Source organism: Malaclemys terrapin, chromosome 21 (genome assembly GCF_027887155.1).
Source record: "Malaclemys terrapin pileata isolate rMalTer1 chromosome 21, rMalTer1.hap1, whole genome shotgun sequence".
NCBI classification, from domain to species: Eukaryota; Metazoa; Chordata; order Testudines; family Emydidae; genus Malaclemys; species Malaclemys terrapin.
Window position 1 is genome coordinate 189,290 of NC_071525.1, and position 17,337 is coordinate 206,626.

General features: G+C 45.5%; 1 protein-coding gene across 4 annotated transcripts in view; it reads left to right on the forward strand.

Annotated features, from left to right (window-relative positions):
- Positions 1-202: 202 nt before the first annotated feature.
- ASH1L (ASH1 like histone lysine methyltransferase) overlaps positions 203-17,337 on the forward strand; it is a 146,236-nt gene continuing 129,101 nt past the window's right edge. For 2 of the 4 annotated variants that reach the window (XM_054011464.1, XM_054011465.1), the window contains exon 1: positions 205-382. The gene's annotated coding sequence lies outside the window, so the exon portion shown is untranslated. Of the gene's footprint in view, positions 383-16,650; positions 16,771-17,337 lie in introns of all 4 variants that reach the window. The other 2 variants (XM_054011466.1, XM_054011463.1) reach the window with 2 other exon arrangements.

A 17,337-nucleotide genomic window follows, 5' to 3' on the forward strand; every position in this document is an offset into this window, starting at 1 on the left:
GCAAGGCGAACAAAAACGCGCGGAGACGGGGAATGGAGTTCTCTGAGCCCCACCCCCAGCAGATTAAACCCGCCCTCAGGCTCCCCTCGCCGTGGAAGGCAATGGGATCTGCAGAGGAGGCGGGGCCGAGCAAAGCAGGAGGTGTGTCTGCTGGGGGCGTGGACAGACGCGAGGAGGGCGGGGCACGAGGCGCTCGCTCGCGCTGAGGCAGGAGCTGCCGCTGCCGCCGCCATTTTGGTTTCGCTGCTTCGGCTCTCTGAGAAGGGGCTGAAGCGGCGGCGGGCTGGTCCGGGTCCCGCCCTGGCCCCGTCCCTGAGGGCGGCCGGGAGGATGCGGCGCGGAGGAACCCGGCCCCGGCCTTGGCCGTATTGTCGCTGACACGGTGAGGAGGGGCTCGTGTCGGGCTGGGCCGGGCGGGGACTGGAGCCTCCACAGGCCCGGAGACCGGGGGGAGGGGAGCCTGGGCAGGGGGTCCGCGTTAGGGGTACCGCCCCACCCTGTCCCCGATAAACATGGTGCTCAACAACACACGCAGGTGGCGCCCGGGCCCTCCCCAGCCCCTTCTCCTGAGCCTTGGATACGTACGGGGAATCCCTGACAGCCAGGCCCGTGCCTGGGGGCGGGCGAGAGGCGGCGGGGGGGATCCCTGACAGCCAGGCCCGTGCCTGGGGGCGGGCGAGAGGCGGCGGGGGGGGGGGGGAATCCCTGACAGCCAGGCCTGTGGGGGGGCGGGCGAGAGGCGGCGGGGGGGTGGATCCCTGACAGCCAGGCCCGTGCCTGGGGGCGGGCGAGAGGCGGCGGGGGGGGGGGGAATCCCTGACAGCCAGGCCCGTGCCTGGGGGCGGGCGAGAGGCGGCGGGGGGGGGGGGAATCCCTGACAGCCAGGCCTGTGGGGGGGCGGGCGAGAGGCGGCGGGGGGGTGGATCCCTGACAGCCAGGCCCGTGCCTGGGGGCGGGCGAGAGGCGGCGGGGGGGATCCCTGACAGCCAGGCCCGTGCCTGGGGGCGGGCGAGAGGCGGCGGGGGGGGATCCCTGACAGCCAGGCCCGTGCCTGGGGGCGGGCGAGAGGCGGCGGGGGGAATCCCTGACAGCCAGGCCCGTGCCTGGGGGCGGGCGAGAGGCGGCGGGGGGGGATCCCTGACAGCCAGGCCCGTGCCTGGGGGCGGGCGAGAGGCGGCGGGGGGGGGGGATCCCTGACAGCCAGGCCCGTGCCTGGGGGCGGGCGAGAGGCGGCGGGGGGGGGGGGAGGATCCCTGACAGCCAGGCCCGTGCCTGGGGGCGGGCGAGAGGCGGCGGGGGGGATCCCTGACAGCCAGGCCCGTGCCTGGGGGCGGGCGAGAGGCGGCGGGGGGGATCCCTGACAGCCAGGCCCGTGCCTGGGGGCGGGCGAGAGGCGGCGGGGGGGGGGGATCCCTGACAGCCAGGCCCGTGCCTGGGGGCGGGCGAGAGGCGGCGGGGGGGGGGGGGAATCCCTGACAGCCAGGCCCGTGCCTGGGGGCGGGCGAGAGGCGGCGGGGGGGGGGGGAATCCCTGACAGCCAGGCCTGGGGGGGGGCGGGCGAGAGGCGGCGGGGGGGTGGATCCCTGACAGCCAGGCCCGTGCCTGGGGGCGGGCGAGAGGCGGCGGGGGGGATCCCTGACAGCCAGGCCCGTGCCTGGGGGCGGGCGAGAGGCGGCGGGGGGGGATCCCTGACAGCCAGGCCCGTGCCTGGGGGCGGGCGAGAGGCGGCGGGGGGAATCCCTGACAGCCAGGCCCGTGCCTGGGGGCGGGCGAGAGGCGGCGGGGGGGGATCCCTGACAGCCAGGCCCGTGCCTGGGGGCGGGCGAGAGGCGGCGGGGGGGGGGGATCCCTGACAGCCAGGCCCGTGCCTGGGGGCGGGCGAGAGGCGGCGGGGGGGGGGGGGGAGGATCCCTGACAGCCAGGCCCGTGCCTGGGGGCGGGCGAGAGGCGGCGGGGGGGGGGGATCCCTGACAGCCAGGCCCGTGCCTGGGGGCGGGCGAGAGGCGGCGGGGGGGATCCCTGACAGCCAGGCCCGTGCCTGGGGGCGGGCGAGAGGCGGCGGGGGGGGATCCCTGACAGCCAGGCCCGTGCCTGGGGGCGGGCGAGAGGCGGCGGGGGGGGGGGGGAATCCCTGACAGCCAGGCCTGTGGGGGGGCGGGCGAGAGGCGGCGGGGGGGGGGGAATCCCTGACAGCCAGGCCTGTGTGGGGGCGGGCGAGAGGCGGCGGGGGGGGGGGGATCCCTGACAGCCAGGCCCGTGCCTGGGGGCGGGCGAGAGGCGGCGGGGGGGGGGGGGGGGAATCCCTGACAGCCAGGCCTGTGGGGGGGCGGGCGAGAGGCGGCGGGGGGGTGGATCCCTGACAGCCAGGCCCGTGCCTGGGGGCGGGCGAGAGGCGGCGGGGGGGATCCCTGACAGCCAGGCCCGTGCCTGGGGGCGGGCGAGAGGCGGCGGGGGGGGATCCCTGACAGCCAGGCCCGTGCCTGGGGGCGGGCGAGAGGCGGCGGGGGGGGAATCCCTGACAGCCAGGCCCGTGCCTGGGGGCGGGCGAGAGGCGGCGGGGGGGGGGATCCCTGACAGCCAGGCCCGTGCCTGGGGGCGGGCGAGAGGCGGCGGGGGGGGATCCCTGACAGCCAGGCCCGTGCCTGGGGGCGGGCGAGAGGCGGCGGGGGGGGGGATCCCTGACAGCCAGGCCCGTGCCTGGGGGCGGGCGAGAGGCGGCGGCGAGGGGGGGGAAATCCCTGATAGCCAGGCCCGTGCCTGGGGGCGGGCGAGAGGCGGCGGGGGGGGGGGAATCCCTGACAGCCAGGCCCGTGCCTGGGGGCGGGCGAGAGGCGGCGGCGAGGGGGGGGGGGGAATCCCTGACAGCCAGGCCCTTGCCTGGGGGCGGGCGAGGGGGGGGAATCCCTGACAGCCAGGCCCGTGCCTGGGGGCGGGCGAGAGGCGCGGGGATCCCTGACAACCGGGGCCCGTGCCTGCGGGCGAGGAAAGGGGGATATCCCTGACAGCCGTGGGGCCCCTGCCGGGGGGGGGGGGCAGGGGGATATCCCTGACAGCCGGGGCCCGTGCCTGCGGCGGGAGGGAGGGGGGATATCCTTGACAGCCGTGGGGCCCCTACGGGGGGGGGGGCAGGGGGATATCCCTGACAGCTGGGCCTCGTGCCTGTGGGTGAGAGAGATTCCTGACAGCTGGGGTACGTGCTTTGAGGGGATGAGGGAGATCCCTGACAGCCATACCTGAGTTTTGAGGCTGCTGAGGAGGTCCCTGACCCTCAGTCCTGTACCTTGAGGGGGGGGATCCCTGACAGCCAGCCTCATCCCCGGTGCATTGGGGGAAGGGGGAGTTCCCTGAGAGCCAGGCCCTGTGCCTTGGGAGAGGGAATCCATCACAACCTGGCTTGTGTATTAGGAAGCAGGGAGTTCTTTAGTAATCAGGCTTGTGTGAGAGCATTTAGGCCAGTTAGCTCTTTCTGTGGCCATTCAGTTTAATTAGGAGCCCTTTGGTAGTAGGGGTGGAAAGCAAGTGCCTTTCACAGAAATGTCCACAGCCACGTGTTTTTATTGGGGATGGATCAGTAGTCAGATTCAGAGTCATCCAGTTCTTCTCATCTGTTCTGTATCCTCACTGCATTAGTCTGACTGTTCCTGGTGACATGACCTTGGATTGGGAAATGCTGTGTTTGGAGTATGTGGGGGAGTGAAATCCCTGATGGGTCTGTATTTGCAGGGGAGATCCCTTATAAGCCTGTGTTTAGGGTAGGGGTGAGGAATCCTTGATAGGTCTACATTTGGAGGTATTGGGGATCATTGACTTTCGGTATGTCTACACTGTAGCTCAGAGCAAGCCTCCCAATCTAGGAAGACACACTTTCACTAGCAGAGCTTGAGTTAGTGCACTAAAAATAGCAGTGTGGATGTTGTGGTTTGGGCTCTCAACCCCATCTGACCCCATAGACTTGAGAGCCTAAACTCCAGCTCGAGCTGCAACATCCACACTGCTGTTTGCATGCTAGCTCAAGTCCTGCTAGTGAAAGTGTCTTCCTAGGTTTGGAGGCTTGCTCCCAGCTGCAGTGTAGATATACCCCTTGAGGCCTGTGAGGAGTTTTGATAAGGTCTATATTTGGGAGTCATGTTTGGGAGGAAAGGGATCACTGATGTTCCTGACTGTGGGTGTGGGGAACCTCGGTCAGTCAGTCCCATGAGTGGAGAGGGGGTGGGTCCATGACAGTTCCATATATCTGTGTGGTTCTGGTGGAGGGAAATCCCTGGACCAGCCTGTGTCAAAAGGGATAAGAGAGGTGGCTACTTGACATTCTAGCCTATGTTTAGGTTGGCAGGATTAATCCCAGGCAATCTGTTCTATTTGGGTTGACAAGGGGAACCCCTGAAAGCCAAGCCTGTGTTTGGGAAAGGGAAGGTTCCCAGCAAGATTGTGGTTGTGGGGAAGGAGCAGGAAATCCTCTGACATTTCAGCTGGTGTTTAGATGGGGATGTCCCCTCCTTAAACCTATGGTTGGTGGCCAGGGAAACCTTAACAGTTTATCCTGTGTTTTAGATGAAGATGTGAGGGGCTTTCTGACAAACTGATTTTATATTTGGAATTGGTAAACTCATACTTTTTATGGCTAGAAGACATCATTTGATCATCTAGCCTGAATTCTTGCATGACGTAGAATGGGATTGGGGGAATCACTGACAGTCTTGCCTGTGTTTGAGGGACAAGGTTCTCTGAAAGTAGGACATTTGGATGCCAAGGATCCCTGATGGTTGTGCCTGTATTTGGCAGGAATTCTCTTCCATGTTCAATCAGTTTTGTGTTGGAGATGGGGATTTCTTTTGGGAAGCCCTGTGCTGTAAGATCACTAGCAGAGATGCCTGTGCTTTGGGCAAGGGAGATGGAAATCCTGACAGGCCAGTGCGAGGTGTGGAATACTTGACTTTGCGGCTTGTATTTGAGGTGCAGAGAGCGGGATCCTGGCAGTAGGACATGTGTTTGAAGGGGACTGGGTGGCAGACTGATAGGCAAAGCTCATGCCTTAGAAACTCAACTTGCACTGGAGGTAGACTTAGTCTATGAACTCTTCTGCAGTAGATACAACGACCACAGAACTCCATGCACAATCCATCTTAGGCCTGGCTTTCCCTCAATAAGCTTTTTTTGCACAGAGGGACAGGCTCACAACACAGACTATTTCTCCTATTGTTGGAAAGTGCGTGGGAGAGAGATTTTCTTTTTTTAAATATTTGAGGTGCTTGGGTATGATGGTGATAGGGCAGTGTAAGTAACTAGGAGATCCATGAGGATCAAGCCTGTGTTTGGAGAAGGGGTGACTGTTGATGGTCAGGCCTATATTTGAACATGGGTGTATAGGGCAATCAGGAGTCAGGAAATAGTGATTCAGAGGTTAGTTCCCTAACAGTTCATAGATTCCAAGCCCAGAAGGAACCATTGTGATAATCTAGTCTGACCTGCTGTACAACACAGGCCATAGAACTTTCCCAAAATAATGCCTAACCATATCTTTTAAAAAAAAAAGTCTTGTTTTAAAAAGTGTCAGTGATGGAAACTCTACCACGATGCTTGATAAGTTGTTCCAATGGTTAATTACTCTTACTGTTAAAAATGTATGCCCTATTTTCAGCCTAAGTTTGTCTAGCTTCTACTTCCAACCCTTGGATTATGTTATACCTTTCTCTGCTAGATTGACGAGCCCATTATCAAATATTTTTTCCCCATGTAGGTACTTATAGACTGTAATCAAGTCACCTTCTCTTTCTTAAGCCAAATAGATTGAGCTTCTTGAGTCTATCACTGTATGTCATGTTTTCTAATCGTTTAATCATTCTCCTGGCTCTTCTCTGAACCCTCTCCAATTTATCAACATCCTTTTTGAGTTGTGGATACCAGAACTGGACACAGTATTCCAGCAGTGCCAAACACAGAGGTAAAATAATTGCAGCTGAGTTGAGGACAAGACATGGAAAATCACAGAAAAGTAATAATGGACCTCTATTAATAGCTACAGTTTGGAAAAGCCAGAGTAGACCTTTTTGTTTAAGAAATATTTGCTGGAATGATATATAAACGCTCCAGTATTATGTTATGCCTACTAATTTTTTTGATAACCGGACATTTTGCTGCAACTATATTACATTCATTTAAAAAATAAGAAGTGACCGGTGCAATATAAAATTCAGAAGATTAAAGTTTTAACACAACTGCTATAGAAAGTCCAAGTCCAGTCACTTTAGCCTTTTACATTGTACAGGCATTTAATGTTAGTGCAGTACTAATTGCATACTCAAAATGGACTGTGCAAAGTAAGCTAATTAAATTCAAAAGTGCGGTAGAACTCTAATATTGCAGGATCCGCAATATCACAAATGAAATAGGGCCTTAATTATAACAACTGATTTTGACATTCCAATCAGAATCATCCCACCAAGTTTCACTAATACGAACTAATTCAAAATTAGGATAATAAATGAACAATTCCATTTCCTCTTGTTTGTTGCCCAGGCTCCTAGCTTTGATTTATAGGCAATTAAATAATTTCTTCTCTTCATGTCCTTAGGTTCCTTGATTAATTATGTTCTCATCATCTCGATTGTTGTGCTAAGTGCTCATATCTTCCCTCGTTTTGTCCGCCCTCTTTGTTATTAGTTTAACTACTCTACTCTAGACAGCCTGTCCCCGAGAAGATTGGTCCCCCTTCTACTGAGTTGGAGGCCATCCAAACTATACATCTGTCTGTCAGCATAGAAGGTGGACCGATATTTCACAAAACCAAACCCTCCACCCTACATCACTCACTTAGCTAGTGATTTTCTTTCAGAGTCTTCTGCCTTCTGTATTCCTTTGCTCATGGGACAGGAAGGATCACAGAGAAGTTAATTTGGACATTCTTCTTCAGTATGTTTCCGAGTTCCCTGAAGTCATCTGCTATCTGCAAGATAACCCATGATGCAGCTAAACCTGTGTTTGAACAAGTGGGAAGGGATCTTAGTCTGTTGGGCCTATTTGGCAAGGGGATTTTACTCATGTTTGTGAAGGAGTGGGAGCATGTTAACCTAGTAGATTGTTTTATTTTGAAGGGCTGGAGTTCTTACTTTCTTGCACAGTGGCAGATTTTATGGGACTTTTTGTGGGGGACTGCTCAACAGTATGGTCAGCAATTTGTTGGTGGAGTTGAGAGGTCCTTTGACAGTGGAACCTGTATTTAACAGGGTTGAGGGGCTCTGTGGTTTCTCCTAAGTTATGTGGGAATTCTTGGGATGGATGGGCCACAGAATAGACCACAGCTGCATATTTTAATGGGAAAATGCTAGTGGTCAGTGGAAATGTCCCTTTCATTATTCTTCAAATGAATCCCCTTTGTTCGTGATGGTGATGGATCATGATGATTACCTGTTCTGTTCATTCCCTCTGAAGCATCTAGCATTAGCTGCTGTTGGAAGACAGGATACTGGGTTAGATGGACCATTGGTCTGACCCAGTATGGCTGTTCTTATGTGATGGTTATAGATCTGTATAGTCATCTAATCTTTACTCTTATCTATAATCTTTTATTTACTAACTGGACACTTTATCTGGACATTTCAGATTCCACAGAGAATTCACCTTGCCTTTTTGGTGGCCATGGAAGGGAAAAGGGGCTGTTGCTTGTATTATTTCTGGGGCAGTCTGTTATTGTACATGAACCTGGGCCCATGGTATGTGGATGAGGTGAATGAAGTTCTTTGGAACAGGATTGTCTCTTACTCTGTGTTTATATGGTACCTAGGAGTAAAAAAATGCCAGTGTTAGGGCTGCTCATGCAATCTTAACTTCGCCCCCTTTGTAATCTTCAAATCTAAAGATTAGGCTCCTAAATCATAGTTACCTAAATAGAGCTGGCCTGATTTTTAGAAGTGCTTTCTACACTAGTTGCACCTTTATAGCCTCTTCCACTGTGTATTGCTCTGTTTGTCTGTCAGATAGACAAGCAATAAGTCATTTATATACAATATGCGTAGTGAATAAGGGAAGGATTCCCGTGGAAACATTCAAAATATTATTTCAAGTATGCTGTTTCAGTAGAGGTTAGATTTATTTCTCCAGATCAATTTTGTTATAAAGTAATTTGAATTTTGTTATAAGGTAACTAAACAATAAAGAATAACAGGTAAGCCAAATGGCACTTGTTTTGAACTTCCTTAATAATATTACAACAAACATTCTAATCTCTCTTATTATGCAATGAATTTCTTCCACAGTTTAACAAGAAGTGAAGAGCGCAGGAACCTTCTCTAGTAGATATTAGTATAGAAAAATTAGTAGAATGATTAGTTCCTAATGTTTTAAAAAAAAAAAAAAACTTAAGCTTTTTTAAAAACACATTAGCTTTTCTAAGATGTAAATGTAAGAAAAAGTCTCTTGTGGTGATGGTTTTTTACCCCCAGTTTTAAAGACAAATTTATTCCAAAATTTTTATAATTCAGTTTCACTTGATTTCCTCCTGGGAGCCAACAATTGTCTAAAAATCACTTAATATAACATTAATACTGAACAGCAAAATGCATTTATACTAAATGCTTTATAAAAAGGAAGACATTCTCATTGTTTGTTAGTTGCTGAACTGAAACTGTTCATGTCTACAACTCTTATGAGTGTATAGAAAGTAGTTTAAACAATTGACATGCCACAGGGACATTGATACAAATCATGATGCTGTTATGATTATGGAAAATTAAATGTAATATATTGCTCCAGAACTTCAGTGCTGTTAAGTAGACATTAATATCAGGTGGAATGTAGACTGCATGTTTTGCCCCACAGTTGGAGAGAGGCAGAATTACACCATTATGAGCCTGATTCTCTTATCCTAACCTGATAATGCTTCTGATCTTATAGCTGGTGAAAGTTTGGTAAATTGATCTTCTAGCATAACACATTTAGAAAACAAAACCTGAATCTTTGTTCCTAATTTCCATATTGCAATCCAATTCTTGTTCAGCATAACTAAAGGCATTCTCTTTGCAGTATAGAAAGAATTCAAAATGAAATATTGATTTATTGTCTCTGGTACCATATCCTTCATAAAGCAGGGCATAAATAATAAAGCTCGAGTTAAGATAGTAAATATATATCAATAATTAAAGGATGGTGAGAGAACTTAACTTTAAAAAAAAATACAACATTGTTATTGAGGAAATTAAAGTAACACTTTTTAATTAAAAATTGGAAACACAAAGGTAAGGTAGCCCAAAGAACCTTAAATCTGCTCTCATATTCTTCTGCCCACTTTCTAGAGCCCAATGGCACGAGACAGTCTTATGTTTGCACTCTGTACATCTTCATCATCTAGTAGTATATAAGCCATGAACTCTCATTAGACATTCTAATATGTGCATCACCCACCATGTGACCCCTATAAAACCATGTCATATTCTGTAATGCATCCTTAATTGACAAGACAGTGAAATTAACATTTCAGCCCTTATATTTCATATATACACCATAGACCTATTCAACCCTCATTCTGTCTTTTAGTATAATATTTAACTCCTATAACATTTCTCATCTGCAGACTATCTACATATACCTGTTTTACAGATGGAGAAACTGAATCAAAGAGGTAAAATTTCTTGCTGAAGGTCATATAGCAGGTCATTGGCACAACCAAAAAGAATACAGTTCAGGATCTCCTGGCTTCCAGTTCAGTGATCTAGCCACTGTTTCACACTGCCTCCTACAAACTAGTTAATGCGCTTGAAATAGGTAAAGTGTTCTATACCCTGTTGAAAGAGAAGTTCTGAATAGAGAGGGCCATGAAGGAGAATCTCAATGGATAAAAGTCCCATATAATAAGAATAGAAATATAATAGTGGGGGTATAAGAGCTGGCTTCTGGATCAGAATAGTGACGGTGACTTAAGAATGTTGAAAGGGATTGGAGGAGGTAACAAAATCTACAGCAATGTCTCGTGACTTGAACCATCCAGTAATAAATTCATTGAACTTAGTAGTTGAAAGCTTCAGAATACTATAAGCTATTCCTTTCTGAAGTAAGAGGTTATCTTCGCTTCTTTTTTATAAAGTAAAAATTCCGTAAACTCACAGAAACTACACATACTCTAGAACAAAAATAGAAAGGAACAGGTGAGAAACAGTATGATTAAATGACAAGGTATAAAAGTCTTAAACAATTATCTTATCATGATTATGGACCATAAGTCAGCATTCATCGCTCTGGTTTAACATAGTCATGTTGGGCATACCAGATTAACGTATTTACTGTTGCTATTTACTTATCGTATTACGGATGTACACAAAGGCCTTGATCAGGACGTTGTTGTGTTAGGTGGTGTGCAAACCCATAGGAAGGCATGTTCTCTGCTCTGAAAAAGTTTACTGTCTGATTTGAAAAAAGACTTCATAGTGAGTAGAGCAAACATTGGAAAGAGAGAGAATGGGTAATATAGGTAACATCACATGGTTTCATCAGATAGTTACCTGCTGCACAACTTTATAGTTGCAAATATTTGAACTTTTAAAATAAATAAATAAAAGCTATCCCCAATTGCCTCTCAACCATAGCTATCATTTGTTGATTGATTTCTTGTAGGGGTCACAGTAGAGGTGGGAATTAAAAAGGGACTTGAAAGAAGAGAGGGTAATGGTCTTGTGGATTCATTGATGAACAGGGTGGATCGATTTAAAGAACTGATTTTAATCAAGTCAGCAAACAGGAAACCTTGATTTAAATGATCGTGTTTTGTGTTTGCACTTTTTAATTATTTTCCTAATGAAATGTTGTCTCATAGGTTGGTAACCATTAAAACATGTTCATTTGAAACTAAATATAACCGTTAGTTTACACTAATTTCTGTGCTTTAACCAGAAGGAAACAAGTATATGTACACATTTATTTAAGCAATTATATAGCTTAACATATATTTATTGAATTCTTAATTTTTACATTTTAATTATTAAAAATGATGAATTATGCATTTCTTATTTGCTAGATGTTTAATAATTTTTACTCATGACTTATGTCAAACTCTACTTGGATGAAAATTGGAATTCAATTAAAAATTGCACAAAAACAGCATTTTAAATTTATAAGTTAAATAAAACTTCCTCAGATATGCTGGAGACATAAGAAGAAAAATGTATCAAAATATATTTATTCTTTAAATCTAACAGATTTATTAAGCAAAGGAAGTGTTATTTGTAGTTAGAGAATTGCACTGATTGTTTATGGTTACCTGTGTCTTTGAATGTTTTTAGAATTAGTAGATTTCATTCTGACACCTAGTATTTATTCATAGAAAGAGGAAAACAAGCTTTCCTGCTTTTCCAGTTTCTACCTGGTTTCTTAACTTTGAATGAACTAGTCATAACTGAACTAGTTGAATAAACTGAAATGAAGAAAATATTCTCTTTGCGCATGCAGAAAAGGCTACTGCCAACAAAAGCAGGTTTAACACTTCAACGGACTCTGGTTCCAGGTGCTTAGCCAGTGATTTCCAACTAGATAGTTCAGCGGTTTGACTTTCTTTAAAACTTTAGCACCAAATGTGCACTGCTTAATATTTTTTATTTAATTTGAATGATTTTAATAATTGTAATAAGTTTAGGTCTTAACATAGGTTGACATAATTTCAAATTAATTTTAAATAGAAGTATTTAAAAAAATAAAAATGTACTTAATTAAAATTAAAAAATGCAATTTAAATTTTATGAAAATCTGCTTTTTTTAAAAAATCATTGATTTTTATCCACCCTCTTCAGGGAGTGTTCTATGTGTAAGGAGCAGTGCAGAAGAAAGCATGGAGATGTTAGCTGGAGAAGCGGACTAAAGGGCATATAAGCTGGCATCATGAGGCAGAGAGGGGGGGTACAAGAGCAGACCAGGAGGCATTGGCAAAGTTTTATGTAGGGGCTTGAAGGCAGTTAAATGAATCTTGAATTTGATGAGGTGAAGAAGGGAGGCCATCACTGGGATTCAAATAAATGAAAACTTTGGTCAGATCAGGTTAGGCAAATGATCATCTTGCAAGGTGCATTTTGTATGAATTGCAGAGGGATTATGTGGGTGTCAGGGAGGTCAAAGAGGAGTAGATTGCAGTAATGAAGGCAAAAAGATGAGTGGTCAGATGAGAGTTTTTGCTATCTGAATAGAAAGGAATTAATGAGTAAATAATAGAACCTGGCATGTGTTCAGAAGTGTTATCAATTTTGTGAACTTGTTTAGAATATAGTTACTAATTTCATTGTTGGTAAATCAGGTTTCAGGTTTTCCTTCAGCCTCTAAATCTGAATGTGAACTTTACCCTGGTCTTGCCAATTGCAAGCTCAGTGTGAGTGAGCTTGATTTGTCTTACCCTTTTTTAAAAAAAAAAGTCTTGCTATTTTGAATAAATGTGGAGCCAGATGTAGCAGCAAGAGACAAAGTGCTTATTCACATCCAGCTTAGTCTACAGTACAGTAAGATTTCAATCACTTTAAAAATGTGTTGATTCTTTTACAAGCTGGTGGATTCAACAAATTTCATTTGCAAGTAAACAGCTGTAAAGAGTTGGAGGTATTTTGCATAGTGTTCGCTAGGAGAACAGAGAAGGAGAAAAAACACTTGGGTGGGCATAGATCCAAGAGGTGTGTATTACATGGAGTTTCCATAGCATTCCGTACTTTAACTCTAGATAGTGAAAATTCATGTGCTATCTTAAATCTATTTATCCTCTCACCAAGTTTTTATTTGCATATCAGTATGTAGAAAACATCACTTTTGGAGGTGCAGTTTGGTCTTATGTCTTGAATATAGGGACTGGAGCCAGGAATTCCTGAGTTCTAATTCCATCTCTGCTGTTGACTTGCTCTGTGTCCCTGAGCGAATCACAAGCACTGTGTCTACTTTCCCATCTATAAAATGGGGATAATACTTATCAATTTACTTCCTGTGAGTGGTGTGAGGATTAATTAGAGATGCTTTCAACTTGACTAATTGACTAATTTGAAAATAATCTAGTTTCTGATAGACAGCCCTTTAAATAGCAGTTTAGAATTCAGAAAAAAAATACAAGGTTTTTTTGCTCCCCTGCTGATGTTTATAAGGATCTTTTCTGAAAGCCTGAGAGCAGCAACATCAAAGATGCCTTGTTTGGAAGAGGACTTGGGATTGAAAAGCTCTGGCTGGTAGGTGCTTGGTTGGAGCAAAAAATACTTTCTGCCTCTATTTTAATAGCATCTCTTATGGATTAACACTGAGGATAATTGTATAGGTAATAAGAAGCTGAAGATGGAAATCATCCTTAGACAAGGACGGGGGACCGAAAGTCCCATGAAACAGTTAGAAAGTTTAAATTCAATAATTCAGGATCCAGCAAGCGGGTCCCAGAGCCTGAGCCCGAATGTCTACACTTCAGTTAAACAGCCCCTTAGCCCGAGTCCCACAAACCCATGTCAGCTGCTACAGGCCAGCCTGGGTTTTTAATTGCAGTGTAGACATATCCTGGAAAGGTATCTCCAAACAGTTCCTTGAATAAGCACATTGATGGGGCTCCATAAAATTAAAAAAAAAAAAAAATTCAAACATGTTGTTTATCTCCAGTTTCCTATATGGCACAAGATTACTTTCTGGCCTCACTAAAAGTTATGTTTTGTGTGGGTATTTATAGAATAGTTTATCCAAGATCTCTCAGAAAAGTATAAAATTAATGGCTCTGTTATTTAAAGGTAACTTCTGTCTCTCCAGATACCAGAAAAGAGGGCCAGAATCCAAGCCCCTATATCCCCTTCCCCCAAAAAGTACATGAGCAATATTTGCAATGTCAGAATCTAAGAGATGCTGACAAGTTATGCCCATTTTATTTTTATTTAAAATAAATTGAGGATTGACTGAATGTTAAACCAGTTTGCAAACAAGACAATTAATAAATTAGTACTCAAAACCCATTATTCTGTCCATAAATCCAGCTGGTTATTGGCATCAATGAATCTCCAAGATATTCACTTACATTATATCTCCAGTGTCCTCAGCAATATTCATTCTTTCTTCAGTTCTCAGCATGTCCACTGTTATGCTCTGCTCTTTGTTCTGGCTTAAATATTCAAAGATCTTAACCAAAATTGTGGGTGAAAGCTGTACCCTAAGGAAAGAAAGGGATAGCATTAGTCTCATGTCTGCGTAATTGACTCATTCAACCTTCATCATGTCCAGCAGCACTAGCAGTAATCTGAACTGTCTTTAATGTATCCAGAGCCTAGTACTTGTGCACAAAGGTTCTTTAACCCCACAACAGAAGATGAACCTTTTGGGATCACTTGAGTATAACTGTAGAAATGATCTGTCTGTCTAAAGAGTGAGCAAAATTTAAAAAAAAACAAAGTGGTCAGATAAGATTGTTTCATCTTAGAGGGAAACTAGTGATCTTTGAAATATTAGTGCCCCAGGCCAGGTTAAGGGAGCTCAGTTTCCACAGAACTAGGATAAGATCATCCTTTCCAGGAGGATCTCCAGCTCTCATCAGCAATGGTTACAGCATGTCACCATGTTCAGCTGAGAGGCGTTTAGAGAGGTAGAATGGGAGATATTAATCATGGAGGCCGGTTTCTCAGGCATCACCAGCTCATCCACAGCATCTGCCAGGAGCTTTCAGGTACTCAACATGAGTTGCAGGAAAGTTTGTGTGTTCAATACTGCAAGTCCTGGCTGATTTTCTTTAGGGTCAGTGAGATCACTAGTGTTATCAATCATCTTTGCAGATATAGCTTCATATATTGTAGTTGAGGATTTGTTAATCAGATCCATTAATTGTAAGCTGGCACATGAAGAGCTGCAAAATAGATGCCTTATCTGCTAATTGTCTTTCTGTAGCAGTAATAGCCAAGTACAGAACAACCCATCATGGAAAGAATGCAATTTGGGTACTTTATAAGTTTTGATATAGGCTCTTAAACTGCTTACATTTTGTTTCTTAGCTGTTTGTGGTTTGCAGCTCACATACGTGTAGAGTATTGAAAACAGTGTGATGCATTTATTTTCCAAAGAACAAGTATTTGGAAGGCTTAGCTGAAGAAAATTAATTCTAGAAATTGTTCACCACTAGAGGGCCTCAGAAAAGTCATGCCTATGGTTACTGCATCTGCTTGTTCAAATGGCAAATGAACTAGCAAGTCATCAACTTAGAAATGACACATGCTCAGTGCAGAAAGACAATTACCATGAAGATTTTGTCTAGTAACTGTTGTGGTTTAAATATTTCTGTTGTATTTTCTCATCAACTAACACTAGTTTCTGTTGGTGAGCTGAACATACTCTTAAGCTCTGAGTAGATTTCAGTGCTTTGAAAATGCAGTATGTTGCTTCCTGTCCAATCAGATTTCAGTGTTTGCTAGCTGTTCTAATGTATTATTTGGATTAGAGTAGTGCCTAGAGGCTACAGTTAGAATCTGGAGTTCTTTTGTGCTAGGTGCTATACAGACAGTAAAAAGCTGTTTCCATCCCAAAGATCTTACTGTCTTAAAGAAAGATGCAAGATTAGGGGTACAAACATTTTTCACATAAAGTATCTTTAGTCTTGGCAGAATTGGATTTTTTTATCATTTTGACTGATATCGATGTTTTTAAGCATTTTTTCTATTTTGCTTGATTTGAAATTTTGCAGTTGCACAAAATTATGGGTTTTGAGCATTTTTTAATTTTGATCTATTTAAATGTTCAGTGTTGTGGAAATTATGGGATGGTCCTACAATAATTATTTAATAACAGTAGATGTTGAAATTCAAAAAACTTTATAACCATTAAAAACTACTTTCTATATTTTGACATGTGATATTGACAATTTGATATCCTTAAATCAAACTCTAAGAAATTCTCAAACAGTGCTTTTCTTACTTTGCCTATCTGTACATTTTGAGGATTACCTATGGAAATATTTTTTCATTGATTTGTGTGTGTACGGTGAAATTGACATAGAAAAATCTAATCTTTCCAAGCCTTAGTATCTTCCACATGAGCATTGTCCACATGAGCATCTGAGTATCTTTCACATAAAATCAGTAGGAATGGTCAGGTCCTTAGTAGACTGATTCATAGATTCCAAGGCCAGGTGGTCTGACTTCCTGTATAACACAAGCCATGCAACTTCCCCAAAATAATTTCTAGAGTATATCCTTTAGAAAAATATCCAGTCTTGATTTTAAAATTGCCAGTGCTGGCGACTCTACCACAACAGTTGGTAAATTGTTCCAGTGGTTAATAACCCTCACTATTAAAAGTGTATGTCCTATTTCCAGTTTGAATAGTGTAGCTTCAGCTTCCACCCACTGGAGTGTTTTATACCTTTCTCTGCTAGATTGAAGAGCCCATTATCAAATATTTGTTCTCTGTGTAGATAATTACAGTCAGTAATTAAGTCCACATTAACCTTCTCTTTCTTAAGCTAAATACATTGAGCTCCTTGAGTCTGTCACTGTAAGGCATGTTTTCTAATCCTTTAGTCGTTTTCTTGGCTTTTCTCTGAACTCTCTCCAATTTATCAACATCTTTCCTTAATTGTGGACACCAGAACTGGACACAGTATTCCAGCAGTGGTTGTACCAGTGCCTAATACATAGGTAAAATAACCTTTCTACTCCTACTTGAGATTCCTCTGTTTATGTATCCAAGGATCACATTAGCCTTTTTGGCCACAGTGTCGTGCTGGGAGCTCATGTTCAGCTGATTATCCACCACGATCCCCAAATCTTTTCCTGAGTCACTGCTTCCCAGGATAGAGTCCCCCGTTATGTAAGTATGGCCTACATTCTTTTTTTCCTAGATGTGTGCATTTATATTTAGCCGTATTAAAACATGTATTATTTGCTTGTGCCTAGTTTACTAAACAATCCAGATGACTCTTTTTTTAGTGACGTGTCCTCTTCATTATTTACCACTCCCCCAATTTTTGTGTCACCTGCAGTCTTTGTCAGTGATGATTGTATGTTTTCTTCCATGTCACTGATAAGCGCTAAATAGTGTAGGGCCAAGAATCAATCTCCACAGGACTGCACTAAAATAACACCCACTCAATTTCCCATTTACAGTTGCATGTTGAGACCTATCCATTAGCCAGAACTTAATCCATTTAATGTGTGACATGTTGATTTTGTATCACTCTGGTTTCTTTATCTTCGGCCATGGCTACACTCAAAACTTCAGAGAGCTGCCGCAGGAGCGCTCCCGCAGCAGTACTTTGAAGTGCGAGTGTGGTCGTGCGCCAGTGCTGCAGGTAGTCCATCTCCACGAGGGGATTAGCTTACGGCGCTGGGAGCACGGCTCCCAGCACTGGGGCACTGTTTACACTGGTGCTTTACA